The sequence below is a fragment of the Balaenoptera musculus genome, chromosome 6 (genome assembly GCF_009873245.2).
Source record: "Balaenoptera musculus isolate JJ_BM4_2016_0621 chromosome 6, mBalMus1.pri.v3, whole genome shotgun sequence".
In the NCBI taxonomy this organism is placed as follows: Eukaryota; Metazoa; Chordata; class Mammalia; order Artiodactyla; family Balaenopteridae; genus Balaenoptera; species Balaenoptera musculus.
Window position 1 is genome coordinate 21,397,700 of NC_045790.1, and position 17,189 is coordinate 21,414,888.

Genomic DNA, 17,189 nt, shown 5'->3' on the forward strand with positions numbered 1-17,189 from the left:
TTTTGCATAAAGACAAGTCAAATCAAGGAATGCTTTAAACCATGAAATGAAATTTAATTAAATATTGGAATGACAAACATTTCACCATGAACAGGCATTCTTAAATAATGGTTAAATGATACACAAAAGAAATTACAGTTTTATATAGAAAATATTTAGTGGTGACTTAATAACTGTTTCCCAGGATCTTCAATGCATGTAACCAATGTGTATCTTACTCATTTGGGGAGTTAGTTGCTCTATGAAGATGCCTTGGATGGAGCTTCTCAGACTTTGCAACTGAAATATCCTCAGTGGTAGTAAGCAGTGAGCAAGTTGCCAGGGCTTGGCTGAAGAGGCTTCCTGCATTCAGGCCCTCCCACCTCCTGCTTTTATGTGCACAGTGCACTTTACCTCACAACTATTTGGCACATGCGTGTTTTTGTGTTAGAGTAATACTATCCGCTGAAAAATACCTTTACATACAATGATGCTCCAGGGTGGTACACTCTATTCTGTGCCTTCAGAAACTCATGTGGTCACTAAGTACCTACTGCAGGATGTGCACAGTCAAGTTTGAGAATAAGACCTGGGAGGAAATTGGAGAATCTATACCCTACCCAACACAGAGCTGCTCAGAGGTACTGAATGTCACTTGAGACTGAGGGACACTTGGAAGTCTGACTAGATCCTGTAGACCTTCAGGTTAAAGAAAGGGCCTATTGTAAGGAAAACAGGAATGCTTCTAAGGTCTGCATCCTCAACTATAAAAGAGCTGTGTAGGAGGTCATCCAAGCTTTGGGAAACATCTAACAAGGAAGCCAAACTATTTGGTTTGGGACCAAAATCAACAAGCTTGAGACCTCTGTAATGTTTTCGCCTAAATAACTTCATTAAGATACAGTTCAACATGGTACAATTCACCTACTTAAAGTGTACAACTTAACGATTTTTAATATATTGACATAGTTGTACAACCATCACCACAATCTAATCTAACTAGAATATTTTCATGCCCCCCCAAAGAATCCATGTATCCATGAGTAATCACTCTTCATCCCAATTCTACTCACCCACATGCCCTAAGCAACCACTAAACTACTTTCTGCCTCTATAAATTTGTTTTTTGTAGGCATTTCATATACATGACATCATATAATATGCAGACTCGTGTGACTGACTCCCTTCACTTAGCATAATATGTTCAAGGTTCATCCATGTTGTAGTAGGTATTGGTACCTCATTTCTTTTTATGGCCAAAAGCATTCCATTGTATGGATATACCACATTTTACTTATCCATACATCAGTTGATGGACAGTTGGGTTGTTTCCACTGCCATAAATAATGCTGCTATGAACATTTGTGTACAAACTCTTGTATGGACATATGTTTTCAGTTCTCTTAGGTATAAACCTAAGTTGCTGAATTAAATAGTTTAACATTTTGTGTAACTACTAAACTGTTTTCTATAGTGGCTTCACTATTTTACATTCCTACCAGTAACAGAGAGGGTTCTAGTTCCTCCACATCCTTGCCAACACTTATTATTGTCCGTCTTTTTGATTATAGTCATTCTAGTGGGTGTGATGTGGTATCTCGTTATTGTTTTGATTTGCATTTCCCTAATAATTAATGATGTTGAGCATCTTTCATGTGCTTATTGGCTATTTGTATATCTTCTTCAGAGAAATGTCTATTCAAATGTCATTTGCTCATTTTTAAATTGGGTTGTCTTTTTATTATTGAGTTGTAAGAATTCTTTATGTATTCTGGATACAAGTTCCTTATTAGATGTATAATTTGCAAATATGTTTTTCCATTCTATGGGCTGTGTTTTCACTTTCTTTATAGTATCATTTGCAGCATAAATTTTTTAAAATTTTGTAGTCCAATTTATCTGCTTCATATTTACTTATTTATTTATTTATTTATTTTTGGCTGCTTTGGGTCTTTGTTGCTGCACGCAGGCTTTCTCTAGTTGTGGTGAGCAGGGGCTACTCTTCTTTGCGGTGCATGGGCTTCTCATTGTGGTGGATTCTCTTTGTTGTGGAGCATGGGCTCTAGGCACACAGGCTCAGTAGTTGTGGCGTATGGGCTTAGTTGCTCCACGGCATGTGGGATCCCCCAGACCAGGGCTCAAACCCATGTCCCCTGCATTGGCAGGCGGATTCTTAACCACTGCACCACCAGGGAAGTCCCTCTCTCTTTGTTTCTTTTGTTACTTGTGCTTTTGGTGTCATTTCTAATAAATCATTACTTAACCAAGGTCATGAAAATTTACTCCTGTGTTTTCTTCTAAGAGTTGTGTTATTTCTGCTTTTACATTTGTGTCTGTGATCCATTTTTAGTTAATGTTTGTGTATGGTATGATATAGGGATCTACTTTATTCTTTTGCATGTGGTTATTATCCAGTTCTTCCTGCACAGTTTGACTGTTCTTTCCCCCAATGACTTATTTTGGTGCCCTTGTTAAAAAGCACCATAAGTGTATGTTTCTGGACTCCCAGTTCTACTCCACTGATCTGTATGTTTATCCTCATTCCAGAACCACACTGTCATGATTACTATATCTTTGTAGTAAGTTTTGCAGTCAAGAAGTGTGACTCCTTCAACATTGTTTTTTTTCAAGATTGTTTTGACTACTCTAGGTCCCTTGCATTTCTATATGAATTTTAAGATCAATTTGTCAATTTCTGGAAAAAAAGTCACTTGAGATTTTGAGAGATATTGTGTTGAATCTGTAGACCAACTTGGAGAGTATTTCCATCTTAACAATAATTAGTTGATGACAATGTCATCACTTCCATTTATGTAGATCTTCTTTAATTTCTTTCAACAATATATTCTAATTTTCATTGTAAAAGTCTTGTATACAAGAATACTTTTATTACATTTATACTTAAATATTTTATTCTTTTTGATTTTATTGTAAATAGAATTGTTTTCTTAATTTTTTTTTCAGAATGTCCATTGTATAGAGATAGAAGAAATTTTTGTATATCTTTTGTCTTGCAAACCTAATCAACTCATTTCTTTTTTTTTAAATTAATTTATTTATTTATTTATTTACGGCTGAGTTGGGTCTTCGTTTCTGTGCGAGGGCTTTCTCCAGTTGTGGCAAGTGGGGGCCACTCTTCATCACGGTGCGCCGGCTCTCACTATTGCGGCCTCTCTTGTTGTGGAGCACAGGCTCCAGACATGCAGGCTCAGCAATTGTGGCTCATGGGCCTAGTCGCTCCGCAGCATGTGGGACCTTCCCAGACCAGGAGTCGTCAACTCATTTCTTAGTTCTAATAGTTTTTTTTGGAAGAGTCATTAGTATTTTCTCTATACAAGATCTTGTCATTTATGAATAGAGATAATTTAACTTCTTCCTTTCCAATCTGGATACTCTTTCATTTTCTCTTCTTTGTCTCTAATTACCTTTTAGTACAATGCTAAATAGAAGTGGCAAGGGCAGACATTCTTATTTTGTTCCTAATCTTAGAGGAAAACATTTTGTCTTTCACCATTAAGTAGATGTTAGGTGTGGGTTGTTTTTTTTTTTATTGAAGTATAGTTGATTTACAATGTTGTGCCAATCTCTGCTGTATAGCAAAGTGACTCAGTTATACACATATATACATTTTAAAAATATTCTTTTCCATTATGGTATCACAGAATATTGAATATAGTTCCCTGTGCTGTACATTAGGACCTTGTTGTTTATCCATTAGTTTGCATCTACCAACCCCAAACTCCCAGTTCATCCCTCTCCTTCCCCCACCCCCCACCCCTTGGCAACCACAAGTCTGTCCTCTATGTCTATGAGTCTGTTTCTGTTTTGCAGATAGGTTCATTTGTGCCATATTTTAGATTCCACATATAAGTGATATCATATGGTATTGTCTCTCTCTTTCTGACTTACTTCAGTTAGTATGATAATTTCTAGTTGGATCCATGTTGCTGCAAATGACATTATTTCATTCTTTTTTTATGGCTGAGTAGTATTCCATTGTATGTATGTACCACATCTTCTTTATCCATTCATCTGTCAATGGACATTTAGGTTGTTTCCATGTTTTGGCATTTCGAACAGTGCTGCTATGAACATAAGGGTGCATGTATCTTTTTGAATCATAGTTTTTTCCGGGTATATTCCCAGGAGTGGGATTGCTGGAGCATATGGTAATTCTATTTTTAGTTTTCTGAGGAACCTCCGTACTGTTTTCCATAGTGGCTGTATCAACTTACATTCCCACCAACAGCATAGAAGGGTTCCCTCTTATCCATACCTTCTCCAGCATTTGTTATTTGTAGACTTTTAAATGATGGCCATTCTGACCAGTGTGAGGTGGTACTTCATTGTAGTTTTGATTTGCATTTCTCTAATAATTAGTGATGGCATCTTTTCATGTGCCTACTGGCCTTCAGTATGTCTTCTTTGGAGAAATGTCTATTAAGGTCTTCTGCCCATTTTTCAGTTGGGTTGTTTGTTTTTTTGTTGTTGAGTTGTAGCTATGGGTTTTTTGTAGATGACCTCTATCAGGTGAGGAAGTTCCCTTCTATTCCAAGTTCCTTGAGAATTTTTATTATGAAAGTGAGCTGGATTTTTCAAAAGCCTTTTCTGTGTCTATTGTTCTTTTTCTAATAATATAATTTATTGCATTAATTGAGCCTTCATAATGATTCCTATGTTTGCAAACCACAAGTAGTGATTTGTAGCAAACCCCTCAATACAGTAAATTTTGATAAAGAACTGAAGAAGTTAAAGAGGCTGAACTTTAGTTTAAAAGCACTTTTTCTGATAGAGGGAAATAGAAATACAGAAAACTATTGGCAGCTACTCTAATTGTGAAGGGAAAGCGATTAGAATCCATACAGACAAGAACTATATGGCAGGGGCTTCCCTGGTGGCACAGTGGTTAAGAATCCGCCTGCCAATGCAGGGGACATGGGTTCAAGCCCTGGTCCGGGAAGATCCCACATGTTGCGGAACAACTAAGCCCATGCACCACAACTACTGAGCCTGTGCTCTGCAACAAGAGAAACCACCACAATGAGAAGCCCGTGCGCTGCAACGAAGAGTAGCCCCCACTCGCCGTAACTAGAGAAAGCCCGTGTGCAACAATGAAGACCCAATGCAGCCAAAAATAAAAAAAAAAAAAGAACTATATGGCACAGACACATTGGGTACATTGAGTAGACTTTAATAAAGAAGCTCTTTACAAAAGTGAGCAGGGAGTGGGCAGCATAGTGCAGTCCCCTGAGGGTAGAAACAGCAGGCCATTGCCATCCCTAGGCGTGGAAAGGAAAAGCAGCCAAGAGTCCTGAGGACAGGGGTCCTAGTTTCCCTGGAGGGATGGAGCTAAAGGTTTACTAAACAGCCATCAGTCCCTTCCTTTCCTCGCTGCTCCACTGCCCTTGCTTTCCACTGTAGAGCCCAACGGGAAGCCACTTGATGTAGTCCATACCTGTCTCTTGGCGTATAGAACAATGTAGGAAAGGGTGATGGGTGAATCTGGTGAGACAAAGGGGCAGTTCCTGTGTGTGCAAAGGAAGAAAAAGGGATGTGGGAATTTGACTATGTCATGAAAGTGATCCCTGGGGATTTTACAAACTGCACAATAAACCTCATCCTGGATTTCTATAGCTTGTCACTAAAAGGCCTCTGGATTATGGTCCTTTTCCAAATTATATTTACAGAAATAAATATCAAATCATCACTAGGTAGGTAAGCCATCAAAACCAGAGACACAGATATATACACATAATGTTAAAATGTAGAAGGCAATACAGGGTTGCTATGATTACTGGGGGGAAAGATCTCTCCAAACACAGAAGAAAAGGTAAGTGGGAAAGAAACCATTCTTTCAAAAATCTAAGAGGAGAGTTATAGGGAAGCTAGTGTATGTTTAACAAATAAGGACCCTTTCAAGGGAAAACAGGTAGATAATTTGGAAATAACAGTCAAGACAGTAAATATTCAGGTCTGAACAAGGTAGAGTGGATTCTGGAGCCAGCCTGCTTAAGTTTTTTTTCTTGGCTCCATCACTAACTCTCTGTGAGACTTGGAGCAAGTTTCTTAATTTCTCTGCCTCAGTTCTTCATCTGTAAAATCGAGATAACAATAGCACCTCTCTCAAATGACTGTTTGGGGCATTAAAATGAGTTAATTGTCATGAGGCACTCAGAGCAGACCCAGTAAACAGTCAGTGCTCAATAAATGTGAGCCCTTCTTGCTATGTTTTTATTTCTGTGTCTAACTGAAGGACCACTGGGGTATATAGGTATGTTAGGACGTGATTTGCAAGTTATCCCAGTACTCTATGTGTATAAGAAAGCAGTTTGTGGAGGGGGGGATGTGAGGAGGATGGGTGGTAGGAGGGAAGACAGAGAAAAATTTAAAACTGCTTTCAGGGGCTTCCCTGGTGGCACAGTGGTTGAGAATCTGCCTGCCAATGCAGGGCACACGGGTTCGAGCCCTGGTCTGGGAGGATCCCACATGCCGCGGAGCGACTGGGCCCGTGAGCCACGATTACTGAGCCTGCGCGTCTGGAGTCTGTGCTCCGCAACAAGAGAGGCCGCGATAGTGAGAGGCCCGCGCACCGCGATGAAGAGTGGCCCCCACTTGCCACAACTAGAGAAAGCCCTCGCACAGAAACGAAGACCCAACACAGCCATAAATAAATAAAAATAAATAAATAAATAAAAATTAAAAAAAAGAAAAAAAGACTGGGATAAAGTCACTGACATACTACGACATAGCTGACTACCCTGAAGGTCCCTAGGTCTTTTAAAAAAAAAAAAAAAAAAAAAAAAACTGCTTTCAGAACCTGCAATTTCTGAAATACAAATAGGTCTGGAAGGATGTTACTATTGCAGGTAGCTATCATACATCATTTTTGAGAGAAGGTGAGATATAAAAAATAACATCCTAAAGATATTGCATTTTTTCAGATAATGTTCAGGGGCTCCACAATTTGGGTTGTTCAATGCAACCCAGGCCCTGGGTAGGAAATTGCCCTCAGAGTCGGAAACTCTCTGTGATACTGCAGGCAGCTCAGAGACAGCTTCTCCCATTTACTTCCCTTCCCTCCAGAGAACTGTCCCCACAAGGGACTGTGCAGCCCCATTGTGACTACAGGGTTGGGAGTGGCCCTGCCACCACAGTGAGAGCACATCAAACAGTCAACCACTGAGGTGGCTACAGCAGCCTCTAGACTTCTAGCAGCCACCATCACTGGGACCACTTCAACAAGGGCACCCACAGAATGTCAGGCCAGGTGGACTTTGCTGCTCAGAAGTCCCTGCTCCTCCAGCACTTCTGAAGGGAGTGTGCTGAGGGGAGAGACAGGACACTTCCCTCCAGGAGCTGAGGTTGGACCACTGTCCCCTCAATTCTGAGAGATCCTAAAATAACCCTGTTCCTATATTCCTGGTTAAGAAAGTGAGGCCCAGGTAAAGAGACACCCTCAGCTATGAATTGTGTCTGTACTTTCTTCAGAAAATCATTATCAGTGCTGGAAATTTAAAACTGACATCGAGGAAAGTGGTGGCCAGTTGTTTTCTCATTCCTTAGAGAACACAACCAGAGCTGCTCACAGTGGTGTGCTGGGCTGACTTGTAGAGCCAAAGGTTACATCTGCAGGAATTTTATGAGACTGGTGTTACATAGTCCTTGTTAAAAATAATCTTATGTGAAATTACAATTAAATAAATTACTTTATAAATAATAGTAATGTCTTAAAACTCATCACTTCCTAACTATTTTACTACATTTTACTATTCTCTATGTCCTTATAATTATTTATGTCTATTGCATCTGAGTAGTGGAGATACTATATACTCATGTGCTATTGTGAGTCACTTCTCAAGTCTGTGTTCAGTGGAATCAGAGTTGTAGGTTGATTAAGCCACCATGGGAGTATTTACTCCACAAAAATCAGTAAATGTTACAACTTTTTTTGTTGAGCTAGTTGTTAAGCATTTACTAGGATGCCACACTGACATGTACAAAGGCATGCATGTTAGCACAGGGGAAAATTCATACAATATTTTAGATAGGAATGCTAAAGAAAAGTGTGTAACTCCTTATTGTTTTTTCCTGGGAAGAATTAAGAGCAGGATAAATTCAATTCAGGAGGGGTTTATTGAAGAAGATTTCTTGTATGTTCATCACTAGAGTAGATACTCAGCCTGAATGCTTAAAATTATTTATGCAAATGATGCCTCTTATGGAGACAGGATTAAATGATTCTTCAACAAATCTTCAACGAATCTATTCATCTATAAAGAAATACTTCATATAAAGCCTAGTAGCCAAGATAATTGTTTTTCTCCAGATTGTTGAACTGCAGCATCATTTCTTCTGTTTGCCATTCAAAGCACTCAGGCCATTCAATGGGTCTGTTTGAGCTGTTCCTGAGACATAAACAGATTTCGAAATGTAGATAGTTGATGTTTGATGCAGCCCTTTCCTATTGCTTTAACAATTACTTAGAGTACTCACATAAATTAATCTTCTTTTTGGGGATCCAAAGCAATTGTCTTTCATTAAACCCCATGCTTATAAGAGCTGCATAATTCAGTCTCCAAGTTGGCATTCCTACCTCCTTCCACTGAGCTACCAATGTATGTATCAAAACACAGGAGGAAAATCCCAATCATGAGAAAAGTTCTTCCCTTCATTATAATCTGTCTTCTTTACCAAACAATGACATAATCTTAATAGCTTAATCTTTCATTTCATTAGAAAGACTCTGTCTGTGTGCACAACTGTGGAAAGGGTTTGGAGAAGCTGCTGTTGATGTGAAATGGCCAAAATCTCTTGGTAGTGTTTATAAAGGCCAGGAAATGGGCAGAGGCAGAGAGTCTGTCATCAGGGAACCATTCAAATAGAGATGCTAGGTGGATTTAACATTTGAAATTCATGTAACTCACTGTATTAACAGAAAAAGAAAAACAATGTGATCATGTCAAAAATGCAGAAAAAACATTTGACAATGAAAAAATCAATAAACATTTAGCCAGACTGATGAAGATAAAAAGATAAGAGGCTGTTAATTACCAGTATCATGAATCAGAGAATGGACATCATCACAGATTCCACAGACACAAAACATAAAATACTGGAGTATTATAGAAAACTTCTGATAATAAATGTGACAACTTAAATTAAGTGGAAAAACTCCTTGAAGGACATAAACTACCAAAACTCACTCTAGAAGAAATAGGTAATTTGAATGGTGCTATATTTGTGAAAGAATTGAAAATTGAATTCACAGTTAAAATCTCCCACAAAGATAACCCCAGGCCAGATGGCATCACTAGTGAATTCTACCAAACATTTGAGGAAATAAAAATATCAATTCTACATAAACTCTTTCAGAAAATATAAGACTAGGGGAAAATTTCCAACTCACTTTATGAGGCCAGTTTTACCCTATAACAAAACCAGACAAAGACATTATGAGAAAATAAAATTATACACCAATTCCCTCATGATCACAGATGAAAAATACTTTTAAAAAATCTAGCAAAATGAATCTAGAAATACTAAAACAGGATAATACATCATTTCAAAAACAAGAATGTCTATTCTCATACCTCAAAATCTACATTGTACTAGAGATTCTAGCCAATGAAATATGGCAAGAAAAAGAAATTAAAGATATACCAGTTGGAAAGGAAGATGTAAAACTGTCCTCATCTGGAGAAAACATGAATGTTTTTGTAGAAAGTCCTATGGTATGCAGAGAAAAAAATTCTAGAATAAATACGTAAATTTAGTAAGGTTGCAGAATATGAAGACAACACACAAAAAAATCAATTGTCCAGTCTCTAGTCCAGATAAGATAGCATAGATTCCTTTCTCCCTGCTTCTACCTACTGAGGACAACTAAGAACCCTGTAAATAACCAAAGAGGACACCAAAAGAGAACTCTGAAATATGGTAAGAGTAAGACAGATTGGTTTGGGACCCTAGGACGGGAATAATAATATTACAGAAGGGTGTTTTATGACCCCTCCCTCCACCCAACAGAACAAAGTGACCCAGACCTGGCATTCTCCAACCTTCAACTTAGTAACACAAGGAAGTCCTGGTAGACCCATTCCTCTTCTGGATTGAATGAGATTCCCACCAATAACACCAGGTAGTTTAGTAACACCAGTAAGGGAGATCAATCAGGAGTCCACCTTTAAAATGGCTAAAGAAATTCCTTCAAACAGAAAGAAAATTATAAAAGCAGGAATATTGAAAGTTCAGGGAGGAAGAAAGAACAGTTGAAATAGGAGAAAATGGCTACATAAAATATACCATCTTCTTCATGAATTTTAAACATTACATTGATAAAACAAAAACTGTAGGGAAGTTAAAAAGACTTAAATGAATGTGAGGTATCTATACTTCACCCAAGGTAGTAAAATGCTGATACCAGAGAACTGCAATAAGTCATATACATATATTTTAATACCCAGAGCAACCACTGATAAAATTATACCAAAAAAAACCCTCAAACACACTATAAATAAACCAATGTGGAATCCTAAGAATGTTTAATCTATGGGAAAGCATGAAAAGGGAAATAAGAAAGAAGGGAACTAAACAGGAAACAAACTATAAAAATATAATAATGTAATGTAAAAGAGGTAAACATATGCCCCAAACGGCAGAGGTTGAGCAGATTAAAAAGAAACATTATGTGTCTGTTTACAGAAACTGTGTGTCTGTTTACAAGAAACTTATCTTAAATTCAACATATGTTGGTTGCAAGTAAAAGGATGGAAAATGATATACCATGTAAACATTTCTAACAAGGCATGAGTGCTTATATAAATATCAGATTAGGCAGATTTCAAAGCAAAGAAATTTACTAAAAATAAAGAGGGACATTACATAGTAATTAAAGTGTCAATCCACCATGAAGACAGAACAATCTTAAATGTGTGCTCACAAGAAAACAGAGCCTCAAAATTTATGATGCAAAATAATAGTGTTGGAAGTTGAAAGAAGAAAATCTTAAAGTATGGGGATTCTTCAACCCCTTCTCAGCAACTGATAGAACTACTAGAGAAAAAATCAGCAAGGATATAAAAGAATAACACAATCAACTAACAGGATCTAATTGACATATATAGAATGCTCCACCCAACAACAGCACAATACACATTTTTTCCAATTGCCCATGAAACATTCACCAAGACCATATTCTGGGCCATAAAACAAGCCCCAACAAATTTAAAATAATTATAATCATACAGAATATGTCTTCTGACCATAACAGAATCAAACTAGAAATCTATAACAGAAAGAAAACAGGAAAATCTCTAAACACATGGAAATTAAGCAACACACTTCTACATAATCTGTGGGCCAAAGAAGAGGTTCAAAAGAAATTAAAACTGAATGAAAATGAAAATAAAACATTTCAAGATATGTGGGATGGAGCTCAATAGTTCTGAGAGGAAAATTTATTGCACTAAATGCTTACACTAGAAGAAAGGAAAGGTCTTAAATCAATAACCAAGTTTCTTAATTCAGGAAGAGCAAAACAAACTCAAAGCAAGCACAAGGAAATAATAGATAAGAGCAGAAGTCAATAACTGAAAACAGGAAAATGATAGAACAAAATCAATGAGACCAAAAACTGGTTCTTTGAAAAGACTGGTAAAATTGACAAACCTCTATCAAGACTGACAAAGAAAAAAAGAGATAAAGACACAAATCTGTAATAACAAAAATGAAACAGAGGGTATCACCATTGATCCTTCTCTTAGTCTGTTTGGGTCATTACAACAAAAATACCCTAGACTGGGTGGCTTATAAACAACAAACATTTATTTCTCTTAGTTCTAGAGGCTTAAAACTCAAGATCAAGGTGTTGGCAGATCCAGTCTGGTGAGGGCCTACTTCCTGGTTCATAAGTGACCTTCTTCTCACTGTGTCCTCACTTGGCAGAAGGGGCAAGGGAGCAATCAGGGGTCTCTTTTATAAGGGCATTTTTCCCATTAATGAAGGTTCCACCCTCATGACCTAATCACCTCCCAATACCATCACATTGGGGATTAGAACTTCAATATATGAATTTGGGGTGGGACACAAACTTTCAGTCCATTATAGTCCTGAAGACTTCAGAAGGGCAAGGGAAAGCCACTAACAACTTATATGTTAAAACTGACAACTTGCATGAAATGGACCAATTCTTTGAACAGTACAAACTACCACAACTCGTCCAATATTAAATAGATAATTTGAATAGCTTTACTATGAAGGAAATTGAATTCATAATTTAAAATCTACTGAAAAAAGGAAAAAAGGCCCAGTTGGTTTAATTGAAGAATTCTACTAAATATTGTATAAACCATTCTTTTCCATAAAACAGAAGAGTGAACACTTCCCACCTCATTCTATGAAGCCAGTATTATCTTGATGCCAAATGTAGACAAAGACAATTCAAGAAAAAAAAAACACTACAGACTAATACTGCTCATGAATAAAGATGTAAAAATTCTTGACAAGTATTAACAGAGATAATTCATCAATATACAAAAAGAATTATACACCATAAGCAAGTAGGATTTATTCCAGATATGCAGTGTTGGTTCAATATTCAAAAAGCAATCAGTATAATCCACCATGTTACTATACTATAGAAGAAAAATCATATGGCCATATCAATTGATGTGGAAATTCCCCAACCAATTATGATAAAAACTGTTAGGAAATTAGGAATAGAGAGGAACTTCCTCAACCTGATAAAGTACATGAATAAAAACTTACAGCTAATATAGTCTTTCATCATACTTAATGATGAAAGACTAACTACTTTCCCCTAAAATTGGGAACAAAGCAAAGATGTCCAATCTCACAGGTGCTCAAAGTTCTGGGCAGCACAGTAAAGCAAGAAAAGAAAAAAATGCATACAGATTACAAAGAAAGAAGGAAAACTGTTTCTAGTTGCAGATGACACAATGGTCTATGTAGAAAACTCCAAGGCACCTCCCACCTCCCACTGCTAAAAGAGAGAGAGAGAGGGAGAGAGAGAAACAGCTAGAACTAATAAGTGGGTTCAGCAAGTTTGCATGATACAAAAAGAACATAAAAATCAATCATATTTCTATATACTAATAACAAACATGTAGAAACCAAACTTAAAATACAATAGACTATATAGTCCCTCAAAAGTAAAGGAAATACTTAGGTATACATTTAAGAGTGTATAAAGATTCTACATGCTAAAAATTATAAAATGTTGATCAAATAAATCAACACATATAAATGGAGAAACATATTTATGAATTGGAGGATTCACATAGTAAAAATTTCAGTTATCCCCAAGTCAATCTACACATATAATATTATTTTTATCAAAATCCCAGCAATTTTTTAAGACATAGACAACCTCATTCTAATATTTATATGGAAAGGAAAAGGCCCTAGAATAACAAAACAATCTTGAAAAAGAAGAGTAAAGTGGGAAGAATCACTCTTTCCAATACTGACTTACTACATAGCTACAGTAATCAAGACAGTGTGGTACACTGAAGAGATAAACATATAGACCAATGGAACAGAATAGAGAATCTAGAAATAGATCTACAGAAATGTGCTCAATTAATTTTTGACATAGGAGCAAGAGCAATTCAATGCAGAAAAGATAGACTTTTCAGCCAATGATGCTGGATTAATTGGACATTCATAGGCAAAAAAATAAACTTCAGCCTAAATCTCACATGTTATACAAAAATTAACTCAAAATGAAACACAGACTTAAATGTAAAATATAAAATTGTGAAACTTCTAGAAAAAAACAGAAGAGAGAATCTTTAGGATCTAGGACCAGGAAGTAGGTCTTGCATTTGAAACCACAAGCATGATCCATAAAAGAAGAAAATAATACATTTGACCTCATCAAAATTTAAAACTTTTCCTTCTCTAAAAGGACTTGATAAAAGGATGAATCCAGACTGGGAAGAAATATTGCAAAACACAAATTCAACAAAGTACTAGAATCTAGACTGTATAAAGAACTCTCAAAATTCAACAGTAAAAAACAATCCAATTAAAAATCAAAGACATGAACAGGCATTTCACTTAAAGAGTAAATACAGTTGCCAAATAAGCTCATGAAAAGATGTTCAACATCATTAGCCCTTAGGGAAACATAAGTTAAAATCATGCGCTATCACTACACACCTATTAGAACAGCTTAAATAAAAAAATAGTGACAGCACAAAATGCTGGTGAATAAAAGGAGAAACCAGATCACTTGTACATTGGTGATGAAAATGTAAAGTGTCACAGCCATTATGGAAAAAATTTAGCAGTTTCTTAGAAAACTAAACCTGCAATTACCATATGACCCATCAATTGCACTCATGTACATTTATCCTCGAGAAATGGCAACTTATGGTTACACACAAAAATGTGAACAGAAATGTTCATAGCATCTTTATTCACTATAGCTCAAAACTGGAAACATTCACATGTCCTTTAATGGGTGAATCGTTAAACAACTGTGGTATATCCATACCATGAATTAATATTCAGAAACAAAAAGGAAACTATTGATATACCCAACTTAGATGAAGCACTAGGGATGCTGAGTTTAAAAAGTCATTCCCAAAAGGTTACATACTATAATTTTATTTTAATAATATTCTTAACATAAGATTATAAAGATGGAGAACAGATTACTATTTGTCAGGGGTGAGGGTTGGGGGATCCTGGGGGAGGTAGGTGTAGTTATAAAAGGGCAATACAAAGGAATCCTTGAGGGCAATGAAATTATTCTGTACTTTGACTGTGGTGATGAATACACAAATCTACACATGTAATAAAATTGCATAAGACTAAATACACACGTGCACATGCACACACACACACAAACACACATGAATACAAGTGAAATGGAAAATCTCAATAAGATTTGTGGTTGTCTCCGACTTCCGTCTTCTGGGAGTTTTTTAATCACAGTTTCAATTTCAGTGCTTGTGATTGGTCTGTTCATATTTTCTATTTCTTCCTGGTTCAGTCTTGGGAGATTGTAACTTTCTAAGAATTTGTCTATTTCTTCCAGGTTGTCCATTTTATTGGCATACAGTTTCTTGCATTAGTTTCTTATAATCCTTTGTATTTCTGTGGTGTCAGTTTTGATTTCTCTTTTTCATTTCTAATTGTATTGATTTGAGTCCTCTTCCTTTTTTTCTTGATGAGTCTGGCTAAAGGTTTATCAATTTTGTTTATCTTTTCAAAGAACCAGCTTTTAGTTTTATTGATCTTTGCTATTGTTTTCTTTGTCTCTATTTCATTTATTTCTGCTGTGATTTTTATGATTTCTTTCCTTCTACTCACTTTTGGTTTTGTTTGTTCTTCTTTCTCTAGTTGTTTTAGGTGTAAGTTTAGGTTGTTTATTTGAGCACTGTTTACAATAGCCAAGACATGGAAGCAACTTAAATGTCCATTGACAGAGGAATGGATAAAGAAGATGTGGTACATATATGCAATGGAATATTACTCAGCCATTAAAAAGAATGAAATAATCCATCTGCAGAAACATGGATGGACCTAAAGATTGTCATACTGAGTGAAGTAAGTCAGAGAGAGAAAGAGAAATATCATATGATATGGCTTATATGCAGAATCTAAAAAGAAATGATACAAATGAACTTATTTACAAAAGAGAAACAGACTCACAGACTTAGAGAATGAACTTTTGGTTACCAGCAGGGAAGTGTAGGGGGAAGGGATGGTTAGGGAGTTTAGGATTGACATGTGCACACTGCTATATTTAAAATGGATAACCAATAAGGACCACTGTATAACACAAGGAACTCTTCTCAATATTATGTAACAACCTAAATGGGAAAAGAATTTGAGAAAGAATAGATACATGTATATGTATAACTGAATTCCTTTGCTATTCACCTGAAACTACCACAACATTGTTAATCAACTATACTCCAATACAAGATAAAAAATTTAAAAATTAAATTAAATTAAATTAAAAAGTAAAAAAAAAAGATTGGTGGGTTATCTCAATGTCGATATCCTGGTTGTGGTATTGCACTATAATTTTGCCACATGTTTCCATTGAGGGAAGCTACGTAAAGGATAGAAAGAATCTCCATTCTCTTTCTTTCCATTGAATAGGTATCAAAACAAAAAGTTTAATTAAAAAGTCAACTTTTTCATTTTATTACCAATGAACAATTGGAAATTTTAACAAAATAATATTTCTGTTTGCAATAGCATGAAAATATGAAACAGGAATATATCTAACAAAAATGTGCAAGGTATGTATACTGAAAGCTACAAAACATTGCTGAGAGAAATTTTTTAAAGATCTAAATAAAATGGAGACAGAGACCATGTTAACTGGTCAGAAGATTCAATATTGTCAGAATGTCAATTTTTCCCAAGATAAGTCTGATTTTGATAGAATTCCAAACAAAATCCTAGCAAGCTCTTTTGTGGGAATTGCTAAGATGATCCTAAAATTTGTGTGGAAAATGAAAGGTCTAGAATAGCCAAAGTAATTTTGAAAAAGAAGAACAAGTTGGATGACTTACACTACCTAATTTCAAGACTTATTGTAGTAATCAAGACAGTGGGGAATAGACATAAGGATAGACAAAGAAATGTGTGGAATAGAATAGAAAGTTCAGAAATAGACCCATGGGGTGTATGTGTGTGTGTGGTAATTTTTTCAGTGTTAAAAAGGCAATTCAACTGGAAAAGAATTTTTTTCATAAAATGCTGTTAGAACAAATGGATATCCCCATTAAAAAAATGAACCTCAACACTTATATAATATATAAAAATTAACTCAAAACGGATCATAGACCTAAATATAATTGCTAAAACTATAAAACTAGACCTAAATGTAATAGTTAAAACTATAAAACTAGATCATGAAAATCTTCATGATCTTGGGATCAGCAACGATTTTTAAAATGTGGTACCAAAGAATGGTTCATAAAATTTTAAAACTTGATAAATTGGACTTCAAATTTTAAAAAACATTGCTTTTCAAAAGACAATGCTAAGAAAATGAAAGACAGCCCACAGACTGGAAGAATATATTTACAACAAATAACTCTGAGAAAAACTTGTATGCAAAATATACAGTTTTTCAATTTAAAAATAGAAATACAAACCAAAAAAAAAGTGTGCAAATGATAAAAACATACACTTATATGACCCAGTAATTGCACTTCTAGTTA